A 24,757-nucleotide genomic window follows, 5' to 3' on the forward strand; every position below is an offset into this window, starting at 1 on the left:
CCTAATGACTTTAGGGCCATTGGGTGCAAGTGGTTCTACAAGAAGAAATAAGGTGTTGATGAAAAGACTGAAACTTATAAAGCTCGATTACTGGCAAAGGGTTATACCCAAAAAGAGAAGATGTGGACTATGAGGAAACTTTTAGTCCAGTAGCCATGCTCAAGTCCTTTCGCATCCTCCTATCCATAGCAGCCGCTCTCGACTATGAGATCTGGAAAATGGATGTCAAGACAACTTTTCTTAACGGGAAGCTTGACGAAGTCATTTTTAAATGGATCAGCCATAAGAATTTAAAGTAACTGGACAAGAAGGAAAAGTTTCCAAGTTGAATAGGTCCATTTATGGACTTAAGCAAGTTTCTCATTCCTGGAATCTTAGGTTTGATGAGATAATCAAATCCTATAGCTTTGAACAAAATATTGATGAGCCTTATGTTTACCAACTAAGGGCAAATCAAATAGTGGTACTCCTTGTTCTTTATGTAGATGATATGTTACTCATGGGAAACAGTGTTAAGAAATTATCAGATGTGAAGAATTGGTTGAGCACTCAATTATAGATGAAGCATTTAGGTGAAGCGAGTTATGTTCTAGGTATCCAAATCATTAGGGATAGAAAGAACAAACTATTAGTTCTATCTCAAGAAGCTTACATTGATAAAGTGTTTGAACGTTTCTTAATGAAAAATTCCAAGAAAGAACGTCTACCGTCCTGCCATAGAATTCATCTTTCAAAGAAGCAGTCTCCCTAGACTCCTAAAGAGGAAGATGGAATGAGGAAAGTTCCTTACGCATCTACAGTTGGAAGTCTGATATACGCTATGTTGTGTACTCGACCAGATATCTGCTATGCAATGGGGGCAGTGATCAGGTATTAGTCAAACCCAGGACTGGAACATTGGATAACAGTTAAGCATATCCTAAAATATTTAAGATGGATTATGGATTATATGTTTGTCTACAAGGGTGGTGTTCTTAACCCTGTAGGCTACACTGATTTAGATTTCTAGACTGATGTCGATGACATGATGTCTACCTCTAGAATGGTGTTTACTCTTGGGGGTGGAGCTGTGATATGGAGATGCGTAAAGAAGTTTGCAATCTCAGATTCCACCATGGAGGCTGAGTACATAGCTGCATTTGAAGCAGCTAAAGAAATAGTCTGGCTAAAGAAGTTCTATTTAGAACTTAGTGTTATTCCATATATGGATAAACCGCTTCTGTTGTTTTATTACAACACAGGAGCCATAGCTGTAACGACCCAAAATTACTAATAAGGCTTAAGGGCCTTGATTAGTGTGTCGGGAGGGCATAATTTGTTTATATGTGATTTAAATGATTTAATGCATGATTCTGTGATGAGCATGCTTATATGATTTTATGGATAAATGAAATGCATGTCTATGAGTTTTAGTATGCATGTAGGCCCTGTTTAGCTTAAATGGGCATATTTGTCATTTTGGCCCGTTAAGGGCATAAATGTGATTATATGCTTTAATTGTGGGGACCACATTATTATGTGGATATATTTGCAGCATGCGGCTCGAGGCGATCCTAGGGAGCCAGTTAGCGGGAAAGTCACAACAGGGCCCGATACCCGACTCGGGGCGAGTCAAGCGGTATTTTGGGTATTAGATATTTATTTGGGTTATTGGGTTGTGAGAATAAATAATTGGAGATACATTTTAAGTTAGAGAGTTTAGGAGGGAATATTGAGGAAATTTACCACTTTGCCCTCGGGGACATTTTTAATACCCCGAGCCTCGAGATTAACTTAATTAACTAAGGTTAGATAAAGCAAAACCAAGGAAACTTGGACAAACCGACTCTTTCCTCTCTCTCACTTTAGCTTCCTCTAGACACTCTCTTTCTCAAGCTAACCTTTGAAGCTAAGGAGGGATTTTGGGCTAGGAATCTCTTGAATTGAGGCTAAGGACTTGGGAATTAGCTCAGCAATTACTTGGTGGATTTGTTCTTCAGTAAAGGTAAACTTTTAATTATGGTTTAGCATGTGAATTCTGGGAACTGCTGGCTGTTTTAAGAAGTTTATTAGCTTTTGGTTTTCAAGGATTGAAGTGTGATTTTAATAAGTTTTTAAGTTAGGTCTTTGTTGGGTTTTACTGCTGGGAACATGTTAGGGTGTTTGTGATAGTTAACTTGTGTTATTGGGATGGTTTTGGGTTAATTTGGTTTAGGTTTGGTTGTTGAGAATGGGGATTTTTCTAGGTTCGAAGGGGCCGGGCTGCAGCTCTGTTCTTGGTGTGTCACGGTCCTCTAGAACAGATGGGAGCCAAAGTGAAGGGCGGGCCGCGACATGGGGAGTGCTGGGCCGCAGCCTGTGTCTGCTGTTTGGGGAGGTTGGGCCTCTAGTAGGAGGTGGGCCACGGCATAGGGGGCTTAGGGCCGCAGATCTTAAGGGCATTTTTGGCTTTGAGGAGGTTTTAGGCGCAGGAACCTAACCTAGGGTGCTCGGGATTGATTCCACTACCGTGTTTGGTGGAATTCGATGTTCCAAAGGCTAGAACTTGGACCGAAAACCTTTATTCATTTATTATTGATGGAATCCCTTATCTTGGTTGTGACTAGGTGTACGATAGGGCTCAGAAAAGGGATCGTGCTCAAGGGTCATTTCTCGTAATCTGAACGCATGGAAGTAAAGGTAAGAAAACTGCACCCGGTTGTGAGTTTATAATGGGACTAAGGGTTCCCTATACTTGTATGAATTATTGTATGATGGTATTATGCCATGTGAATATGAAACAAACCCAATTTGCCAGAGTTAATATTGGTGCACAGGACGTGGCTCAGCCATTGGTAGTTGAGGACAACTTAATATTCACTGAGCTCGGTTTAAGTGGACCGGTGTGACCTAAGGGTGTCGACCCTGATTGTTATATGACTTGGTTATTGATGTCGATTTGATGAATTTGTTATGCTGAATGTCTGATTATTTGAATGCTATGGATTGCTGAGTATATGGTTATGCTTTATGATTTATCTTATTATTGTCATTGATCATGCTGTGATACTATGGTTTTCTTGCTGGGCCTTGGCTCACGGGTGCTACGCGGTGCAGGTAAAGGCAAGGGTAAGCTGGATCAACCTTGATTTGGAGAGCTCTAGAGGCAGAATGTACATAGTCAGCTGCTCGGCCGCCACGGTCGAGGGATGGACAGGAACAGGAGAACCTTAAATGTCTATTTTTCCTTTAGAGTGGCCAGTAGTTGTACATACCCTGGAATTTTGTAAATTTTCCTTTAAACTCTATTTCTTTTGGGATGCCATGCACAAAATGTTTATTTAAATGAATTGTATCTTTCATGACCAAAATCTTTTAATCCTAGTTCAATTTTAGTTTCAGTGACACGTTTCTAACTAAATGACTTGATTAGCAAGTCATGCACCTTTATAAACACACACAGTATAACGGTCTTGGCTACCCAGGGCGTTACAATAGCCAACTCAAAAGAACCTCGAAGTCACTAGAGGGGTAAGCATATAGAAAGAAATTATCACATAATTCGAGAATATGTGGCCAAGGGATATGTGAAGGTTAAGAAGATTGCATCTGAAGACAATCTTGCGGATCCATTTACAAAGACACTTCCAGAAGCGACATTTGATAAGCATATCAAGGAAATGGGATTAGTAGAATTAAGACATTAGTTTCAATTAGTGCAAGTGGAAATTTGTTGGGGTTTTATGACCTAATTAAAACCTAATTTCTTTGTAATCTCATTTTATTATCAATAAAATAATAGAAATAATTTTTGACTTGGTCAATCACTTTGCTCACATGTTTTATTTTCATGATTATTTGTTTCATATAAACTTTTATTAAATCCCGAGCATATAGCTAATCATATTTTTAGTGACGTAATCACAGTGGAATATAAATATGATTATATGTTCAAAATAAGTTAGTCCTAAGATTAGTCAGTGCATAGGATTTGCACTGACTTGCCAATCCACGATATGATCTACTTGCCCCCAATGCTCTCCAACTCATGGCTGGTCCAGCTTTTCTTTCCCTTACCTGCACCACGTAGCATCGGTGAGCCAAGGCTCAACAAGAAACTAAAATCAACAAGTTCAGTCAACAGCATAATACAATCAATAAGCTAGGCAACAATAAACAGTTTAATCCAAACATATAATTCAATCTTAATACGATTAGTTAGGTGTTGGCACCCTTAGGCCAAGCCCTCTAGTTATTTAGCTGATCCAGACTCGCTTAGGCCGAGTTGCTTCTGCACGCTTAATATCAGCCTCGACTCCCTTAAGCCGAACTTTCACATCAAATATAACAGATAGATAGATTGTGAAACACGCAATCGAAAGTAGCACATACAAACATGCCTATCTAGTTATCTCCAATCACAAATACATTTATAACCTCACATATTTTCATTTACAGGGGATCTCAGCCCCATTTACAACTTGGGTGCAGTTTTCTTACCTCAAGTCCTGAGCGGAGGATGTGGAGCGGTCCCGAGCACAATCCTCAGCCTTAATGGTATCCCTAGTCACAAGCGACAATGGATAACTATTAAAATATAATCCAATTAAATTCTTTACAAATAACATAACAACCTTCAGGACCTCGAATTCTACCAAACCGGGTAGTAGAACCTTTCTCGAACACTTAGGTTTAGGTTCCCAAGCCCAAAAACCCAATTTGGCTAAGGTTGCCTAGGTAGGCCGTGAACTGGCCCTAAGGGTCGTAGCGCTCCTCCAAGTCAGAGGCATCAGCCCCGAATTCCCAGCGGTAGGCGGGCCGCAGCGCGCCTACGAAGCAACAAGTCCCCCAGGGCCTCTGGGGTCATGCGGGCCGCGACGCCCAAGAACTGGGTCGCGGCGGGCCCCCATGAACCCAGAAATTCAGGGACTTTTCCTGCGCTTTCTCCCAAATCAAAGCCACAGAATTCAACTAAAGCATATAACCAAGCCAATATTAAGTCTATAACTCTCAATACCACCTTACAAACAACACATATGACCTATAACTCTAGCCCAAACGTCCTTAAATCCCAAAATCAGAAACTACCTTAAGTATCCCTAAGCATGTCCAAAACCCAGCTAGAAATTCAACAGATTAGGGTCTATAATCTTACCACAGTAATAACTTTGATCCTCAACTGTCCCCTTGCCTACTCCTAGCTTAATTCCCCAATTCCGAACTCGATTCCTAAGCTTTTTCTTCAAGAATTTCCCTAAGCATCCAAGCACACCAAAGGGAGAGAGAGAGAGAGAGAATGTGAGAGAGAGTGTGAGAGAGAGACCTGAGAGATGTTCTAATGTGTTCTTGTTATTTCCTGAAGCTTTCCTAACTATATCCCTTTTGATAAAGACCAAAATGCCCCTAGTGATAACTCAGCCTTTTATTGCATATAAGGGCAAAACGGTCATTTGCCCTGTTTCCCGCTAACTCCTCGAGTAGTCCTATAAATTCTCAATTAGTCTCGTTGTGCCCAACTAACCACCAAATAATTACCCATTACTCAGTAAATCCCAAATATACATTAACTTTCCCAATATACCCCTAGGCTCACCCCGAGCAGGGTATAAGACCCCGTTGTGACTATTCCACTAATTTGATCACTAGGATCTCCTCGAGCTAAATACTGAAAATATATCCACATAATAATATGGTCTAACCACAAAATAATTACCCGTTACTCAGTAAATCCCAAATATACGTTAAATTTCCCAATATACCCCAAGGCTCACCCTAAGCCGGGTATAAGATCCTGTTGTGCTATTTCGCTAATCCGATCACTAGGATCGCCTCGAGCCGAATACTGCAAATATATGCACATAATAATGTGGTGTCAATCATTTAACGCATATAATCACATTTATGCCCTCAACAGGCCAAAATTACAAATATGTCCCTATAAATAAGAACGAGCCCACATGCATATTTAATACACATAAACATGCATATACATATATATATATATATTCATATTATCATATAAACCATGTATGTCATGTAGTCACACATTAGTTGAGTCATGAGGAATTAATAAGGCAGTGAAATTATTCGATAATAATTTTACGATAACTTATTGGAGCTTAAATTCATGGGTCCATGGTCCCCTCAATGCCTTTGATTAAATCATCTAGATAGTCTCGATTAATCGAATTAATTATCAATTAGGATTTTCAAAATTGTTTTGTGTCAATTTTGGACAATTTTACTAAGATATGGAGTTTAGAGAAGAAAATAGAATTTTGGGAAACTTTATTAATTATGAAAAATTGGTGTCAAATTGATAAATGGTATTAAATCAAGGTTCAAATTATAATTAGTTAATATGAATAAATAATTTAATTAATTAATTAATTATCGTATAAATATAATTATAATTATATATAAAGTTGTAATGAAACAGATTTCGTTATAGATTTAGTATATAACGAAATTTGTTTATAATATATATTATATCTAATTAATTAATTAATAAGGGTTTTGTTTTATATTATAATTATAGAAAATAATAGTATTTTAATTTAAAAGGTTTTTATGTTTTGAATTTAAAAATGGAAAAATCCCAAGCTTGGCAAAATATCTAATATTAATCCAAGTAGGGATTTTTAAGTTATTATTTTAATTATTTAATTAAATTAAATTAACCTAAAATATTGCCTTAAATAGGGACTTAAGTCTAGGGTTGTCAAGTAAGTGTGAAAAAGCAAACACCTAGACTCACAAGAGACCTATTGTGGTCGCCAATCACTACTCTCTTCTTCTCCATAATTTTCCCATCTCATGTGTTGAGAATTTCCCACCCTAGTTTAGGTGATCAAAGCAAATTGTGGAAGACTGTAATGCCCTCCTAATCTAGGACTGTTACACTATGTACTTTAAATTGTGTTAGATCTCCTAATCAGGTCATTTGGCTTTAATCGTGCAACTAAGGTTTGTGACAAGGGTTAGGGTTAAAAATTTTGGTAAAAAAACTATTAACTTTTACTCCAAAAGTATTATACAACATGGGATCCAAAAATATTACAACACAACTGTTAAAAAGGGTAAATGCATATCAAAAGTTACATTAGCTGGCCTAAAAGGAAAAATAGGGATATAACCCTAGTTCCTCTGAGATAACCCCGGCCGTGATGGTCAAGCAACCGTATATGTACATGCCGCCACCGAAGCTCTCCAACTCATGGGTTGTCAAGCTTTCCATTTCCCTTACCTACACCACAAAGCACCCGTGAGTCGAGGCTCAGCAAGAAACCAAAACGTATAACAACAAAGAATATAACTTTAAATAACCATTCAATAATAATCAACAACATTAATTCATAGCCAATGTCATTTAGATCACACACACGATCATTGGATCGACCTGGGCCGTTGCCCTATTCAGTTGCTTTCATGCCAACTCTCGGGCCAATGCCCTAGATACGTGACCATAGAGTCACCTGGGGCCTCGCCCTTAGCTCTGTCTCACTAACCATAGAGCTAGCCCAACCCTCGTGGTTCATCTTTGATCTTAGAGTCGATCAACGTAATAGTACGTTGCTGGTTTAGGCCAATGCCTTGCGACCAGCGCACAGTGCGCTATTGCCGTCCTTGACTCATAAGTCAAGCCCTGACCCAGGATTACATACATTACTTATAAGAAATAGATGTGGATAGGCACATCCCAACAAATTAAGCACATATTCATGCTAATCATATAATCCCAAAGAATAACCATTTCCACAATACTAACATATTAACATAAAGGTGCCACATGCCATAACCATAGAATTCATGTAACGAATATAAGCACTTAAGCATTTAGAACAATAGCCTAATTAAACCAACCCTGGGGCCCAAGCCCTAATCATATTAATATATAACAAACAGGCCAAGCCCTAATCACATACAACACGTTTTGGGTGCAATTTTCTTGCCTTAGGTCCAAGCAAGCGTAAATAAGAACGACCCTCGAGCACGATCCCGGTTCCGAGCCCTTAGCGATATCCTAAGTCACAACCATAGAATAGGATTCTATAAATATCGAGTGATCAAAGGCTTCCAGACCAAGTCCTAGCCTCTAGGACCTTGGATTCCACCAAACTGGGTAGTGTCAACAATCCCAAGCCCCCAAGGTTGAGTTCCCGCACTCAAAACCTTCTAGGGGTCCAAAAACCCCTTAAGAGCCGCGACTGTATGCCCCTATGCCATAACCTGCCTCCAACCAGAGGCCCAGCCTCCCCAACAAGCAGACACGTGATGTGGCTTAGCCATAGTGGCATCGCGGCCCACCCTCATCCCTGGCACCCATCTGTTCTAGAGGGCTGCGGCATACCAAGAACAGAGTCGCGGTCCAACCCCTTCGAACCCAGAAAAACCTACATTTCAACAGCCAAATATCATTCAATTTAACCCAAAATCATCCCAACAACAAAATTAAATCAACACAACAACTCAAATATGCTACCAACAACAAAACCCAACTAAAAAACTAGTCCCAAAACTCACTAAGCCACTAATTAAATCTTTGAAATTTAAGAGCTCAAGAACACTTAAAACCAGCCATGAAAACTCATAATTTAAATGCTAAAACCATAATTCAAAGCTTACCTCAATCTCTGTTTGAATCCACAAGCTAATACTGAGCTAATCTCCAAGTCTAGGGCTCAAATTCTTGTGAACCTAGCCCAAAAATCCCTTGGTTCAATGGTTAGCTTGGAAGAGCTTCTTGAGAGAAAAAGAAGAAAGTAATTAGAGATTAGAGTCAGTTTCAGGTGGAGCTTCTAAGTGTTTCCTACCTTTTGTCTTACCTAACTTAAGTCACTTAAGTTAATCCCAAGGTTCAGGGTACCAAAAACATCCCCGAGGGAAAAATGATAAACTTACCCAATATTACCTCCTAAACACTCTAAATTCAAATATATCTCCAACTATTTATTTCCATAACCTGATAACCAATTAAATATCTAATACCCAAAATACCCCTTGACTCTCCTCGAGTCGGGTATTGGGTCCCGTTGTGACTTTCCTGCTAACTTGCTCCCTAGGATCGCCTCGTGCCGAATAGTTCAAATAAACCCACATAATAATGTGGTCTTTCACATAAATTACATATATGCACATAAATACACATTTATGCCCACAACGGGCCAAATTACCAAAGTCGCCCCTCTAATAAGAAGCGACCCACATGCATATTTAATATCCCTAAATATGCGCATTTAATCATATTATCACATAATTCACACGATTACAACTAATATAGCAATTAAACACGTAATTCCATATATTGCCATTCCGGACCCTTAATCAAGGTCCTAAGCCTTATTAGGAAATTTTGGGACGTTACAACTATCCCCTCCTTACAAAAATTTCATCCTTGAAATTTTACCTGAGCAACTAGGGAAACTGAGCTCGCATATCTGCCTCCAGCTCCCAGGTTGCTTCCTCGACCCTGCTGTTCCTCCATAATACCTTAACCAAAGGTATAGTCTTATTCCTCAGGACCTTGTCCTTCCTGTCAAGAATCGGAACTGGTTTCTCCTCATAAGACAAGTCTGCCTCCAATTCCAAATCCTCATAACTCAGTACATGAGTTCCATCTGACACATACTTTCTCAACATGGAAATATGGAATACATTATGCACGCTAGACAATGTAAGGGGTAAAGCCAACCTGTAGGCCACCTGCCCTATCCTCTCTAGAATCTCAAACGGTCCCACAAACCTAGGGCTCAGCTTGCCCTTCTTTCTGAACCTCTTCACCCCTTTCAGAGGTGAAACCCTAAGGAAGACATAGTCTCCCACCTGGAACTCTACGTTCCTCCGCCTCAGGTTAGAATAAATCTTCTGCCTACTCTGAGAAGCGATCATCCGAGCTCTAATCTTCTCGATAGACTCAGTGGTCCTCTGGACTGCATCTGGACCTAGATATTTCCTCTCACCCAGCTCATCCCAATGAATGGGTGATCTACACTTCCTACCATATAACATCTCATAAGGTGCCACTCCAATGGTAGACTAATAACTGATGTTATAAGAAAATTCTATCAGAGGCAAATATTTACTCCAGGACCCTTCAAAGTCCAACACACACGCTCTCAGCTAGTCCTCTCAAATTGACCATTGGTCTAAGGATGATAAGCTGTGCTGAACTTCAGCTGTGTACCCATCGCCCTCTACAAACTTCCCCAAAATTGATAGGGTTCCTATCAGACACGATAGACCTCGGCGTCCCATGAAGGCGAACTATCTCTCTCACATAGAAATATGCATACTGGTCAACTGTGTAATTCGTCCTCACTAGTAGAAAATGAGCTGACTTCGTGTATCGATCCACAATGACCCAAATAGAATTGTACTGGCCCACTGTCCTGGGCAAGCCTACCACAAAATTCATCGTGATATCTTCCCACTTCAACTCTGGGATATCCAGAGGTTGTAACAGTCCTACCGGCCTCTGATGCTCAGCCTTGACCTGCTGAAAGGTCAGGCACCTCGCTACATACTCTGTCACATCCCTCTTCATTCCAGGCCACCAATATAAAACTCTCAAGTCCTGGTACATCTTTGTGGTGCCTGGATGAAGAGAATACGGGGTGGGGGTGATATTCATCTAGAATCTCTCGTCTGATCTCGGTGTCCGTCGGAATACAAATCTGACCCTTATACCTCAGCAAACCCATACTCGACACCGAATAGTCCTTAGAAACTCCAGCTAGGACGTCTTCTCTGACCTGCCTCAATGTGGATCATCTAACTGTCTCTGCTTGATTCTATCCAAGAGAGTAGACTGTAAAGTGATATTGGCCAACCGGCCTACCACTAACTCTAGCCCCACTCGAGTCATCTCATCAGCCAACTTCCTTGATATCTGTCTGGCACTATATAACTGTCCCAACCCCTTCCGACTCAAGGCATCTGCTACCACGTTGGCCTTCCCAGGGTGATAGAGGATCTCACAATCATAATCCTTTACCAGTTCCAACCAATGTCTCTGCCTCATGTTCAGATCCTTCTAAGTGAAAAAGTAATTCAAGCTCTTGTGATTAGTGTAGATCTCACACTTCTCACCATATATATAGTGCCGCCACACCTTCAGTGCAAAAACTACAGCTTCCAGCTCTAAATCATGTGTGGGATATCTCCACTCATAATCCTTCAATTGTCGTGATGCATAGGCAATCATCTTTCCTATCTGCATAAGTACACAACCCAGACCCTGCCTCGAAGCGTCACAGTAAACCACAAACTTATCTCGATTTGTAGGAAGGCTCAAAACTAGTGTGGTGATCAAACTATCCTTGAGCTTCTGAAAACTATCTGACCAAACAAATCTCTGATTCTTGTGTGTCAACTCTGTCAATGGTGATGCATCCTTGGAGAACCCTTCCACAAAGCGCCTGTAATAACCTGCTGAACCCAAGAAACTCCTGATCTCTGAAGCATTCTTCGGTCTTGGCCAATCTCTGACCGCTTTAATCTTCACTGGATCCACCTTAATACAATCTTTACTAACTATGTGACCCAAGAAAGTCACCTGTGGCAACCAAAACTCGCACTTCTTGAACTTCGCATAGAGCATGTGCTCTCTCAACCTCTGTTATACCAACCTGAGGTGATGCTCATGCTTTGTCTCCGTCTGAGAGTACATCAATATATCGTCGATGAAGACGATCACAAACTGATCCAGGTAATCCTTGAACACTCTGTTCATAAGATCCATAAATGCTGCCGGGGCATTAGTCAATTCAAATGACATCACCAAAAACTCATAATGCCCGTACCTAGTGCAAAAAGTTGTCTTCGGTATATCTTCCTCCTTGATCCTCAGCTGGTGATAACCAAATCGAAGATCTATCTTAGAGAATACTATTCTACCTTGTAATTGGTCAAACAGATCATCAATCCTTTGTAGAGGATATCTGTTCTTGATAGTCAACTTATTCAGTTCTCTGTAATCGATACACTTCCTCAGAGAACCGTCCTTCTTCTTCACAAAGAGAACTGGTGCGCCCCATGGCGAGAAACTAGGCCTAATAAAACCCAAGTTTAGTAACTCCTGTAGTTGAACCTTTAGTTCCTTCAGCTCTGCTGGAGCCATCCTATAAGGTGCCCTAGACACTGGCTCTATCCCTGGCTCCAATTCAATCACAAACTCAATCTCCCTGTGTGGAGGTAACCCTGGCAAGTCCTCTGGAAACACATCCAGAAACTCACATACTAATTGAGTCTATTATGGTCCCACTGGCACGACCTGAGTGGTATCCACCACACTAGCTAAGAACCCTATGCATCCTCCCTGCAATAGGTCTCTAGCTCTAAGTATTGATATCATAGGTATACGGGGTCCATGCACAGTGCCAACAAAAACAAAGGGGTCCTCACCCTCTGGCTCAAAAGTTACCATCTTCTTCTTACAGTCTATCGATGCCCCATACTTCTCTAGCCAATCCATACCAAGAATTATGTCAAAATCAGTCATCTCTAACTCCACCAAGTCAACTGACAACTCCCTGCCATCCACTGTAACTAGTAAAGACCTAACCCATCTCCTGGATACCACTAACTCTCCAGTAGGAAATACCATACCAAACTCCACAGAAAAGAAATCACAAGGTCTACACGACCCATCTATAATACTACTAGCAACAAAGGAGTGCGTAGCACCCGAATCAATAAGAACAGTATAAAAGGTTCCAGCACTAGAAAGCTGACCAATAACCACCGATGGAGTAGCCTCAGCCTCTGTCTGGGTCAAGGTGAACACCTGAGCTGGCGTCAGGCTATCCACCATTTTTGGCTCCTCCTTTCTGGCTCTCGGGCAATCTTTCTTCAAGTGCCCCGTACTACCACAAACAAAACAGGCCTTCACCCGACATTCCCTGACATGGCGCCTCTTGCACCTAGGACACTCTGGGAATGCCCTCCATGACTCACCACCACCCTGGCCCATCTGTATACCCTGTGGCCTCCTATATGGCCCTGGAACTGAAACTGTATATGGGGTCTTCCTCTTCTGATCACTGGGGCCTCCGCCCCTACCGAAACCCAGAAATGGAGGTCCTAGCCTCCTAGAATCCTTTCTAGCTGCATTATCACGCCATATCTTGTTCTCAGCGCTCTCATCTGTAAGCACCTTCTCCACAGCCTGTGCATAAGTAGTCACTCCTAGAACATTAGTAATACGAACATCCTAGGCTATCTAGGCTGTAGCCCCTATAGAAATCTTTCTCTTCTAGTCCCATAAGTGGGCACCAGATCCCCAACAAAATTTGCCAATCTATCAAATTTCAGGGCATAGTCGGTCACTGACATGTTACCATGAAGGTAACCTGCTGAACTTCTCAGCCTTCGCAGCCTTAATTGCGTCATTGTAGTATTTCTCATTGAACAAGGTTATGAATTCTTCCCACTCCATAGTGGTAACTGCTCTAGTCCGAGATACCACCTCCCACCATATTCGGGCATCCTCCTGAAACATATAAGTGGCACAAGCCACTCTCTCATTACCACCTACCCTCATAAAGTCAAGGATAGTGGTTATCATGGTCATCCATTGCTCAGTCTTCAGTGGATCAGAACTGCCCTAAAAAACTGGAGGGTGTTGCTTCATGAATCTCTCATATAGGGGTTCCCACCTATCTCCCCCTGTTTGGGGCTGTACAATTGCCGATACCTCAGGTTGTACCACTGTTGTTACCGTGGTCTATAGGTTCCCTGCTGGAACCTGTTGCTGTCTCAAGAGGCGTATTTCTTCTCCTTGCCTCTCTAACCTGGCTTGCATGTCAGCAAGCATTTGTTGCCAGTTCTCTTGAGCTGGCGGTGGGGCCTGGCCTTGGTTATTCCCTTCACTGGCCTGTAACTCTTGGCCAGCTAGTCTCTCTGACCTTTGAGGGTTCTTTCTGACACTCTATCCACCCTACAGAGATCAAATCGACCATTAGGTAAGTCCTAACTATACCACTTGCTGCCTAACAGTCCAAGATCATCAGATAACATACATATACAATGCTAATAAGCATGCCGTCAGACAAATAATATACTCATTCATAGTGCTAATAAGCACCTCTTGATATCCATCAGCAAATAACAATACACATAGGCATATCCAAGTATTTTTCACAAATCCAACATAACTAATAAGCATGTTCTTTAATTCTTGCCAGTAATAACAATGCTAATAAACATTTTCCCCTGGCCTATATACAAATGATAGCGCTAATAAGCAATTTCCTTGGATCCACAACCAGTAACGATGCTAATAAGCACGTTCATTAACATTCACGCAACAGTCAAGGGCCAGGCCCTATCAGATAATCTCATTCTTCCTAAACAGGCATGCTGATAAAGCATTCATATCATGTTTAAGCATTGAAACATATAAACATATATCAGTTACCGAACCCTGAGTCGAGCATGTCTTTAGTAGTGACTGTACAAGCCTAGCCAGTCTTCAGAAACCCTTAAACCTTGGTAGCTCTGATACCAAGTTGTAACGCTCTCCTAATCTAGGACCGTTACACTATGTGCTTTAAATTTTGTTAGATCTCCTAATCAGGTCATTTGGCTTTAATCGTGTAACTAAGGTTAGTGACAAGGGTTAGGGTTAAATTTTTTGGTCAAAGAACCATTGACTTTTACTCCAAAAGTATTATACAACATGGGATCAAAAAATATTACAACACAACTATTAAAAAGGTTAAATACATATAAAAATTTACATTAGTCGGTCTAAATAGCAAAACAGGGCTATAACCCTAGTTCCTCTGAGATAACCCCGGCCGTGATGGTCGAGGAGCCGTATATGTACATGCCGTCACCGAAGCTTTCCAACTCATGGTTGGTCAAGATTTCCCTTTCGCTTACCTATACCACAAAGCACCCGTGAGCCGAGGCTCAATAAGAAAATAGAGCAAATAACAACAGAGAATATAACTTTAAATAACCATTCAACAATAATCAACAACATTAATTCATATCCAATGTCATTTAGTTCAAACACACGATCATTGGATCGACCTGGGCCATTTCCCTATTCAATTGGCTTTCATTCCAACTCTCGGGCATATGCTCTAGCTACGTGACCATAGAGTCACCTAGGGTCTCGCCCTTAGCTCTATCTCACTAGCCATAGAGCTAGCCCAATCCCCATGGTTCATCTTTGACCTTAGAGTTGATCAACATAATAATACGCTGTTGGTTTAGGCTAATGCCTTGTGACCAGCACACAGTGCGTTATTGCCATCCTTGACTCATAAGTCAATCCCTGATCTAGGATTACATACCTTACTTATAAGAAACAGATGTGGATAGGCACATCCCAACAAATTAAGCAAATATTCATACTAATCATATAATCCCATCGAATAACCATTTCCACAATACTAACATATTCACATAAAGGGGCCACATGCCCTAACCATAGAATTCTTGTAACGAATATAAGCACTTAAGCATTTATCAACAAGCATTTAGAACAATATCCTGATTAAACCAACCCCAAGGCCTAAGCCCTAATCATATTAATATATAACAAATGAGCCAAGCCCTAATCACATACAACACGTTCTGGGTGCAATTTTCTTGCCTTAGGTCCAAGCAAGCGTAAATAAGAACGTCCCTCGATCACGATCTCGGTTTTGAGCCCTTAGCGATAGCCTAAGTCACAACCATAGAATAGGATTCTATTAATATCGACTGATCAAAGGCTTCCAGACCAAGTCCTAGCCTCTGGGACCCCGGGTTCCACCAAACCGGGTAGTGGAAACAATCCCGAGCCCCTAAGGTTGAGTTCCCATGCTCAAAACCATCTAGGGGTCCAAAAACCCCTTAAGAGCCGCAACCCTATGCCCCTATGCCACGGACCGCCTCCAACCAGAGGCCTAGCCTCCCCAACCAGCAGACATGCACTACGACCCAGCAATAATGGTGCCGCAACCCATCCTCATCCCTAGCTCCCATCTGTTCTAGAGGGCGGCAGTATACCAAGAACAGAGCTGCGGTCCAACGCCTTCGAACCTAGAAAAACCTCCATTTCAAAAGCCAAATCTCATCCAATTTAACCCAAAATCATCCCAACAACACAATTAAATCAACACAACTCAAATATGCTCCCAGCAACAAAACCCAACAAAAAACTAGTCCCAAAACTCACTAAGCCACCAATTAAATCTTTGAAATTTAAGAGCTCAAGAACACTTAAAACCAGCCATGAAAACTCATAATTTAAATGCTAAAACCATAATTCAAAGCTTACCTCAATCACTGTTTGAATCCACAAGCTAATACTGAAACATGTTGTTTTATATGTTTATTTGTTTAGTATATGAAACATACATGAAAATATTTATGATCATGTAAAATATACTCCTAACATATTAATGATCCCCAACCACTATAAATTGGGCCAGGGCACCACATTGTAAAGGAATTTTGGCTTTTTGACATTTGATCCCACTTTTGTACTGAGAGCAATATATAAACTGCCTAAGAAAACCTCCATTTAAGTTTGTCATCTAAAGCTTCAAGAATACTAATACAAAAGACTCATGGACTAGGGTTGTTTTATAACCCGAACCACGTAAAATCTCAATGTTAATCTTCTTTAATTTCTTTAAGTTCTATTATTAAGCTGATAGCGATATAGGCAGTCAACAAATAATGCATTTAATGAAGAATGCATGACAACTGTAAATGAAGAATGCATGACAACTGTAAATGAAGAATGCATGACAACTGTAAATGAAATTGACATAGTTTATGCATGTAGTGATTAGACTAATGCAACTTTAAGAGAAGGTAAACAGGTCAATGCAATTGATGTTGATATCATTGAAACCTTGAGTTAAGGAAATATGCAAGGATGGTGTTATAATATGTTGAGATTGGTTAAATACATGGTGAAATTATTTGGGCTTGAAGATGTGCTAAAATAATAATGATTTCACAAAAGTCAACATGTGAAAGTTTACTTTCAATATAAGCATTTATAAATCAAACTTTTGGGTCCAAAATTTGTATATAGAGTATATAAGAATATCCAAGAAGTTTGGGAGCATTTGGAGGTGTTTTAAGAGAAATCTTGGAGTACCAAAACAGTGGCGTCGGTGATGCGTTGCCCCTAGTAGGTGATAGGTCGCCAAAACTTGAAACCATTGGCCGAGATGGACTAGGCAATGCATCACCTGGTCATAGGCGATACATCACCTGGTGCTAGGCAATGTGTCCCCTAGGCTTTTACGGAAAGTTCGTACAATTACATAATAACCTCCAAAACTCAAATTTAAATGCTGTAATCTCATCGGTTTAGCCTAATGAGGGTCCTATATTATTTAAGGGGTTTATATGAGTTAATTGGTAAATTGATCATTTACCTCTCTCTCTCTCTCTCTCTAGAAGAAGACCTCTCTCTTTAGCTCCAAGATTACTAGTTTTCTCCAAGATATTCATCAAGAAAGCTTGGATTGTATGAAGGTTCAAGGCTTGTGTATCCCAATCTCATTCCATTGTTGTAGCTTCAAGCATTTTCATAGAGAAGGCTAGGAATATAGATTTTTGGATAACAAATCTTCATTTGTGTTAAGCCTTGCAACTTTTGTGTTTCAAATAAAATCATAGCTTGAGATTTTATGTTCCGAGGGTTTGTTCTTCAAGGAAGGTCCACTCTAAACTCTTACCTTATTGTGTTTATGTAATCAATGTTTAACTATTCTCAAAGATTGATTTACTTGTATCTTTTGTCTTGAGTTGTATCACAAACCAAAGGTTATATATAGCCTAATCCCCAACAATAAAAATTCTCTACCTCTAAACCTTTGTTTTGTGTCAAAGTTTGTGTATTGCTAAAGGTTTTGGTACTAGTTAAGGTCATGGAAGAAAACTCATCATTCTCATCCCTTAAGTTCATGTCTCAAGTTCTAGTTAGACTAGATAGGTTTGATGGCTCAAACTTTGTAAGATGGCAAAACAAGATTAAGTTTCTCCTCGCCACATTGAAAGTTAACTACATTCTTGACAAAGACTTGAAGACTTTGGAGCCTCCAAAGGATGGTGATTCTCAAGAAGTGATCAAAGAAAGGAAGAAAAGGGAAGAAGATGAACTCATTTGTAGAGTCCACATACTCAATGCTTTGTGAGATTGCCTATATGATCTCTACACAAACACTATATCAACAAAGGAGATGTGGGAAGCTCTTGAGAAGAAATACAAAACCAAAGAAGAAGGTACCAAGAAATTCCTTATCACTAAATACATGGAATTTAAATTCTTTGATGCTAAACTCTTACTTCCCCAAGTACACGAGCTTCAAGTTATTGTGAATAAGTTGTCTACTATTAAGATAACATTGCCAGAATCCTTCATTGTGGGAGGGATTATAGTCAAACTACCTCCATCTTGGAGAGGCTATATGAAGAAGATTCTCCATAAGAATGAGGAGATATCTTTGGAAGAAATCTTTAAACACCTAAGGATTAAAGAGGACTCTCGGTCTAGAGACAAGAGTATGGAAGAGACCAATGTTGGGACATCCAAGGCTAATGCCATACAAAAACCCTCTCAATCCAAAGGGAAGACTCACAAGAAACCCCAATTAAGGAAAGATACTCATCTAGCTCCAAGGAAGAATGAAGGGCAATTCAAGGGTGTGAGAGGCCCTTGTCTTGTTTGTGACAAGAGTGGTCACATGGATAGAGAATGCAAGTATCAAAAACCCCATAACCATGGATCTAAAGTCAACACGACCAAAGAGGAGTTGGTTGCAACTTTGAGTGAGGTGAATGTCATTCAAGGAAAGGTGCAAGGGTGGTGGTATGACACTTGTGCCAACATTCATGTAGCCTATGATAGAGAGGTATTATGGGAATGAGATCCAAATGGGGAATGAGCAAAGGTCCAAGGTGTTTGGCAAGGGAAATGTTGATCTTTACTTTACATCCAGAAAGAATGTCATCTTGACCAATGTGTCGTATGTTCCGAATATGAGTAGGAACATTGTGAGTGAGCATTTGTTGAGCAAATTGGGCATCAAAGTGAAGTTTGAGGCTGGCAAGCTAATTCTATCCAAAGGCAATTACTTTGTGGGAAAAGGGTATGTCTGTGATGGGATGATAAAATTTTGAACCAAAGACAATGATTTTGATAATAATGCATGCTCATCTTCCTTTTATGTGCTTGATTTTTAATCTATTACTTTGTGGCATAATAGGCTAGCTCATATAGGGTTTAGTATAATAGAAGTGTTATCAAATGTGGTTTAATTATATGCAATGATGTTGAGCATGATAAATGTGAATTATGTGTTAAACCCAAGATGGTAAATAGACCTTTTCCTAGTGTCGAAAGGAAAACTAACTTGTTAGATTTTATACATAGTGATTTGTGTGAATTGAATGAAATAATTACTGGAGGAGGACATAGTTATTTTATTACCTTTATCGATGATTGTTATAGATTAACACATGTATACTTGCTTTAGAATAAGGTTGAGGCCTTTAGCATGTTTAAAATCTATAAAGCCGAAGTTGAAAATCAATTGGAAAAGAAAATAAAAGTGATTAGAAGTGATAGGCGAGGTAAATATTTTTCCAGTGAGTTTAATGTGTTTTGTGAGATGCATGGTATAATACATGAAACTAAAACCCCTTATACTCCCCAACAAAATAGTAAAGTAGAAAGAAACAAATGGACATATGTTGAAATGATTAATTCTATGATATTACATACGAATTTGAATTTTGCGTTATGGGGAGAAGCCTTGCTTACATCTTGTCATATTCTAAATCAGATTCCTCTAAAGAAGAATCAAATTTCACCATATGAGATATGGAAAGGAAAGAGGCCCAATCTAGAGTATCTCAAAGTGTGGGGGAGCCTTGTTTATTGCAAGAGCACGGAGCCTAAAAGGACCAAGTTAGGTCCAAGGGCCATCAAATGTGTGTTTGTAGGTTATGCCTCAAATAACAGGGCCTATAGGCTATTAGACTTGGAGTCTAATGTGATAATTCAATCAAGAGAAGTGGAGTTCTTTGAGAGTTTGTGGTATAGTGACAATAAGCCTCAAGAACCAACTAGAAGGAACTCAAGAGGAGTTACATTCAAGGGTTGTAGAGCAACCAATATTTTCTAGAAGAAGCCAATGCCTTAAAGAGAGTGGATGATAAAATCAAACCTCTCAAGTGGAGACTCTTTACCTAGTAGAGGGAAACCATAAGGAAGTTACTTGGACGTATCCCAAGGTACTTCAAGTGGAGGATCCTAAAACTTTCCAAGAAGCAATGTCCTCAAAGGACTCTAACTTTTGGAAATAGGAAATAAATGATGAGATGGATTCAATTATTTCTAAGCACACTTGGGAGATTGTTGATCTACCACAAGGATCAAAGCCAATTGGTTGCAAGTGGGTATTTTGAAAGAAACACAGACTAATGAGACCATTCAAGCCTATAAGGCAAGATTAGTGGTCAAAGGGTTTAGACAAAAGGAAGGTGTTTACCCAAAAATGGCTCCTGATGACGTGGCAGTTCTGAATGAGGGGATCCTGTTCGGTCATCGACCAGATAATTGTTGGTTTGTCAAGTCTTGCAGTTAGGTGCGACCAGTTTGGTCGCATGCTTCCATTTACTTCTTTTGAGATACACAATCTTGTAATAATTATACTCATTATATTTCCTTTTATTACCTTGATACGCTGATCTTAATTATAATTAAGGCCCATTGGCCCATGTAACCTCCTTTGAGCCTATAAATAAGAATGAGAGGGCTCAAGGGAGGAATTTTGATTTTGGCACTTTTAATCTTTGTATTCAGAGAGAAAAGAATAGTGATTATCCACCGGAAATTGTAATTCTCCTAAGGCTTGTGAAACTCAAGAACCCTAGTTCTTTGATCATAGTATTGGGATTCAATATTAATAAGAACACTAAGTGGACGTAGGTCATTGCCATCTAGTTGGGGCCGAACCACTATAAATTGCTTGTGTCACTTTCTTCCCATTTGATTCTTTTCTTGATTTCCTTTTTTGTTCTTTTTCGTTTATTTGACTCCGTGTCATTGACCAAATCAAGGGTCAACAGAGGGCATAGATTATTTTGATACATATGAACCAGTAGCAAGAACAACATATATAAGATTGTTGTTTCCCTTATCATCAGTATACCACCTATATGTTTATCAAATGAATGTCAAAATGGTAACCTTGATGAGGAGGTGTACATGGAACAATCGGAAGGGTTTTTTCTAAAAGGAAATGAACATAAGGTGTGTAAGCTTGTTAAATCATTATGTGGTTTGCAGCAAGCACCAAAACAATGGCATGAGAAATTCGATGAGGCCATTGTTTCGAATGGATTTAGATACAATAGTGTAGACAAGTGCTTATACTCTATGACTTGTGATGACTATGTCATCTTAGTGTGTCTATATGTTGATATTGAGTAATGACATGAAAGGCATAATAGAAACGAAGATGTTTCTATTTTCTAACTTCAAGATGAAGGACCTTGGAGAGGTTTAGGCATTAAAGTTAGAAGGAATGTTAATGGATATGAATTATGTCAAGCACATTATGTTGAGAAAATACTTGATAAGTTTGGTCATCTCAATATCAAAGATGCAAACACACCCTTCAATTCAAGACAAAATCTTGAAAAGAATAAAGGGAGAGTGGTGGCTCAAGTAGAGTATGCCAGTGCAATTGGGAGTTTGATGTATGCCACACATTGTACTAGAGCGAACATTGCATTTGCGGTTACTAAACTTAGTAGGTTTACTAGAAACCCAAGTATCTTACATTGGAAGGTCGTTGAAAGAATATTTGGATACCTTAAAAGGACCAAAGAGTTATTCCTCCAATATTCTAAGTTTCCTAAGGTACTTGAGGGATATTCCGACGCAAGTTGGATATCTGGTGTAGGAGATAATCTCTCCACAACTGATTGGGTGTTTACCATTGGTGGGGGTGAAATTTCTTGGGGTTCTAAGAAACAAACATGTATATGTCACTCAACCATAGAGTCCGAGTTTGTAGCTCTATCGTTAATTGACAAAGAGGCCGAGTGGCTAAGAGATCTCATGTTCCAGATACCAAAAACTGTGGTTGATGAATCGACGATTTTGATACATTGTGATAATCAAGCCACTTTGATTAGAGCTTTCAATAAGATTTATAATGGGAAGTCTAGACATATAAGTGTAAGACATAACTATGTGAGGGAATTTATTGATAAGAGTATCATATCAATTTCATATGTGAAATCATGTGAGAACTTAGCGGATCCGTTTACCAAACCTCTTGGCAGAGATTTGGTTAATTCCAAAAATAAAGGGATGGGAATAAAACCCATTGATATATAGATTCCCCAATGACAATAACCTAACTCAAAACTCAGTTACATCAAGTGTAGAGTTCAGTGGGTAAGAATAAGTCATTCGATAAGGGAATATAAACAACATTAACAACTTAAAAGTATCATCAAAGGTGAGTTAATGTTGGTTGCTATCGTAGTGAGGGTTAAGCCTAGGGATTTTAATGAAATTCAATTGAAGAACAACAATCATCTCTAAAGGTAGCAAAGATGTTGTAAGAATTTCACCTATGTGAACCTAGAGGTGGGCTGCCTCTCAATAGAGTAGGATTTTTCTCTCCAGATGGTTCATGAATGGATCAAGCACAAGGCCATTAATAGTGCTAAGTGCGAACAGTGGAAAATAAATAAGTAATCATATAGAGGTGTGTGATACATTACCAGTTTTTATTCCTAGGAATGTTGTGTTCAATCTTTTAAGAATACCTTAGCATTTCGATTTAAGCTTTGTAGTGTTTTCACTCAGGTAAAGTTCAAACCCAAAATGTATTGTACTTTATGCACTAATATCATTGGCTAGAGAAGTGATGATGTATTTAACCAAGTGGGGGAATGTTGAGATTGGTTAAATACTTGGTGAAATTGTTTAGGCATGAAGATGTGCTAAAACAATAACGATTTCACAAAAGTCAACATGTGAAAGTTGACTTTCAGTATAGGCATTTATAAATCAACCTTTTGGGTCAAAAATATTTATTCGGAGTATTTAAGAGTACCCAAGAAGTTTGGGAGCATTTGGAGGTGTTTTAAGACATGTCTTGGAGTGCCAAAACAGAGGTGTCAGCGATGTGTCGCCCCCTAGGAGACGACGCATGGCCAAAAGCTTGAACCCTTGGGCTGACATGGATCAGTGATGCATCGCCTAGTCATAGGCGATGCATTGCATGGTGCCAGACGATGTGTCACCTGGGCTGTTACGGAAAGTACGTACAATTACATAAATAACCTCCAAAACTCAAACTTAAATGCTCTAATCTCATTGGTTGAGCTTAATGGGGGTCCTATACTATTTAAGGGGTTTATATGGGTTAATTGGTAAATTGATCACTCGCCTCTCTCTCTCTAGCTCTAATATTACTAGTTTTCTCCAAGATTTTCATCAAGAAATCTTAGCTTGTATGAAAGATCAAAGCATGCGTATCCCAATCACATTCCATTGTTGTAGCTTCAAGAATTTCCATAAAGAAGGCTAGGAATAGAGTTTTTTGGACAAAAATATTCATTTGTGTCAAGCCTTGCAACTTTTGTGTTTCACATAAAATCACAGCTTGTGATTTTGTGTTCCTAGGGCTTGTTCTTCAAGAAAGGTCCACTCTAAACTCTTACCTTGTTGTGTTTTTGTAATTTGTTTAACTATTCTCAAAGATTGATTTACTTGTATCTTTTGTCTTGAGTTGCATCACAAACCAATGATTATCCATAGCCTAATCCCCAACATGATTCTTGTGCCACCATTCATGCAACCTATGATAAGACTCTTTTTAAATCTTTTGAAGTTGCAAATTATGGGCTTGAAGTCCAAATGGAAAATGAAAATAGATCCAACATACTTGGAAGGGGTTGCTTTAATTTTCTCTTCACCAATGGAAAGAAAGTGACCCTAACTAATATTTTCTATGTTCTCGATACGAATAGAAATATTGTAAGTGGAAGTTTATTAAGTAAACCCGATATCACAATGGACTTTGAATCCTGTAAACTCCTTTTGACTAAATTGGGCACTTTTGTAGTAAATAGTTATTCATGTGGTGGTATGATTAAACTTTGTACTCTTGATAATGGCAATAGTAATGTGGCATCTAATTCTTGTAATGTGATTAATTTTAATTATATTACTTTGTGACATAATGGACTTTCTCATGTAGGTTATAACACAATTAAAATAGTTCTTAAATGTGGATTAATTAATTGTAATGTGAATGACGATGATAAATGTGAATTATGTGTATAATCTAAAATGGTTAAGAAACTTTTTCCTAGTTTTGATAGCGTTAGGGTTAGTGCCCTAAAAGTATGCGTAAAGACATTTTATTTTGGAAGTTAAATAAAAGTACATTGTTCTTATAATTGAATACTTGAATAATTATTATAAATATAAAAAAATTCATATTCATTAATAGAGTATGATATGTTGGTAACATGTTTACCATGTGCGTAGCGGAATGTACCGGGTGGTGGGCCCAAGAGATTTCAAATTTTTTTTATTAACATACATACATTAATCAATGAAAAAGACAAGATTAGGAATTCGACAGATGATGAACTATGAAGACTCCTTGCTATCTTTTCATATCTCCAACAAACATCCAATCCTAGCAGTCTCCATATACTCAGACCAAGATTTTCTAAAGTATTTCTCTACACATCAAGACGCGTGTGGGAACGTAGAGTAACAGTGAGATTTTTAGTGATTCACAAG

The sequence above is a fragment of the Humulus lupulus genome, chromosome 4 (assembly GCF_963169125.1).
Source record: "Humulus lupulus chromosome 4, drHumLupu1.1, whole genome shotgun sequence".
Lineage (NCBI taxonomy): Eukaryota > Viridiplantae > Streptophyta > Magnoliopsida > Rosales > Cannabaceae > Humulus > Humulus lupulus.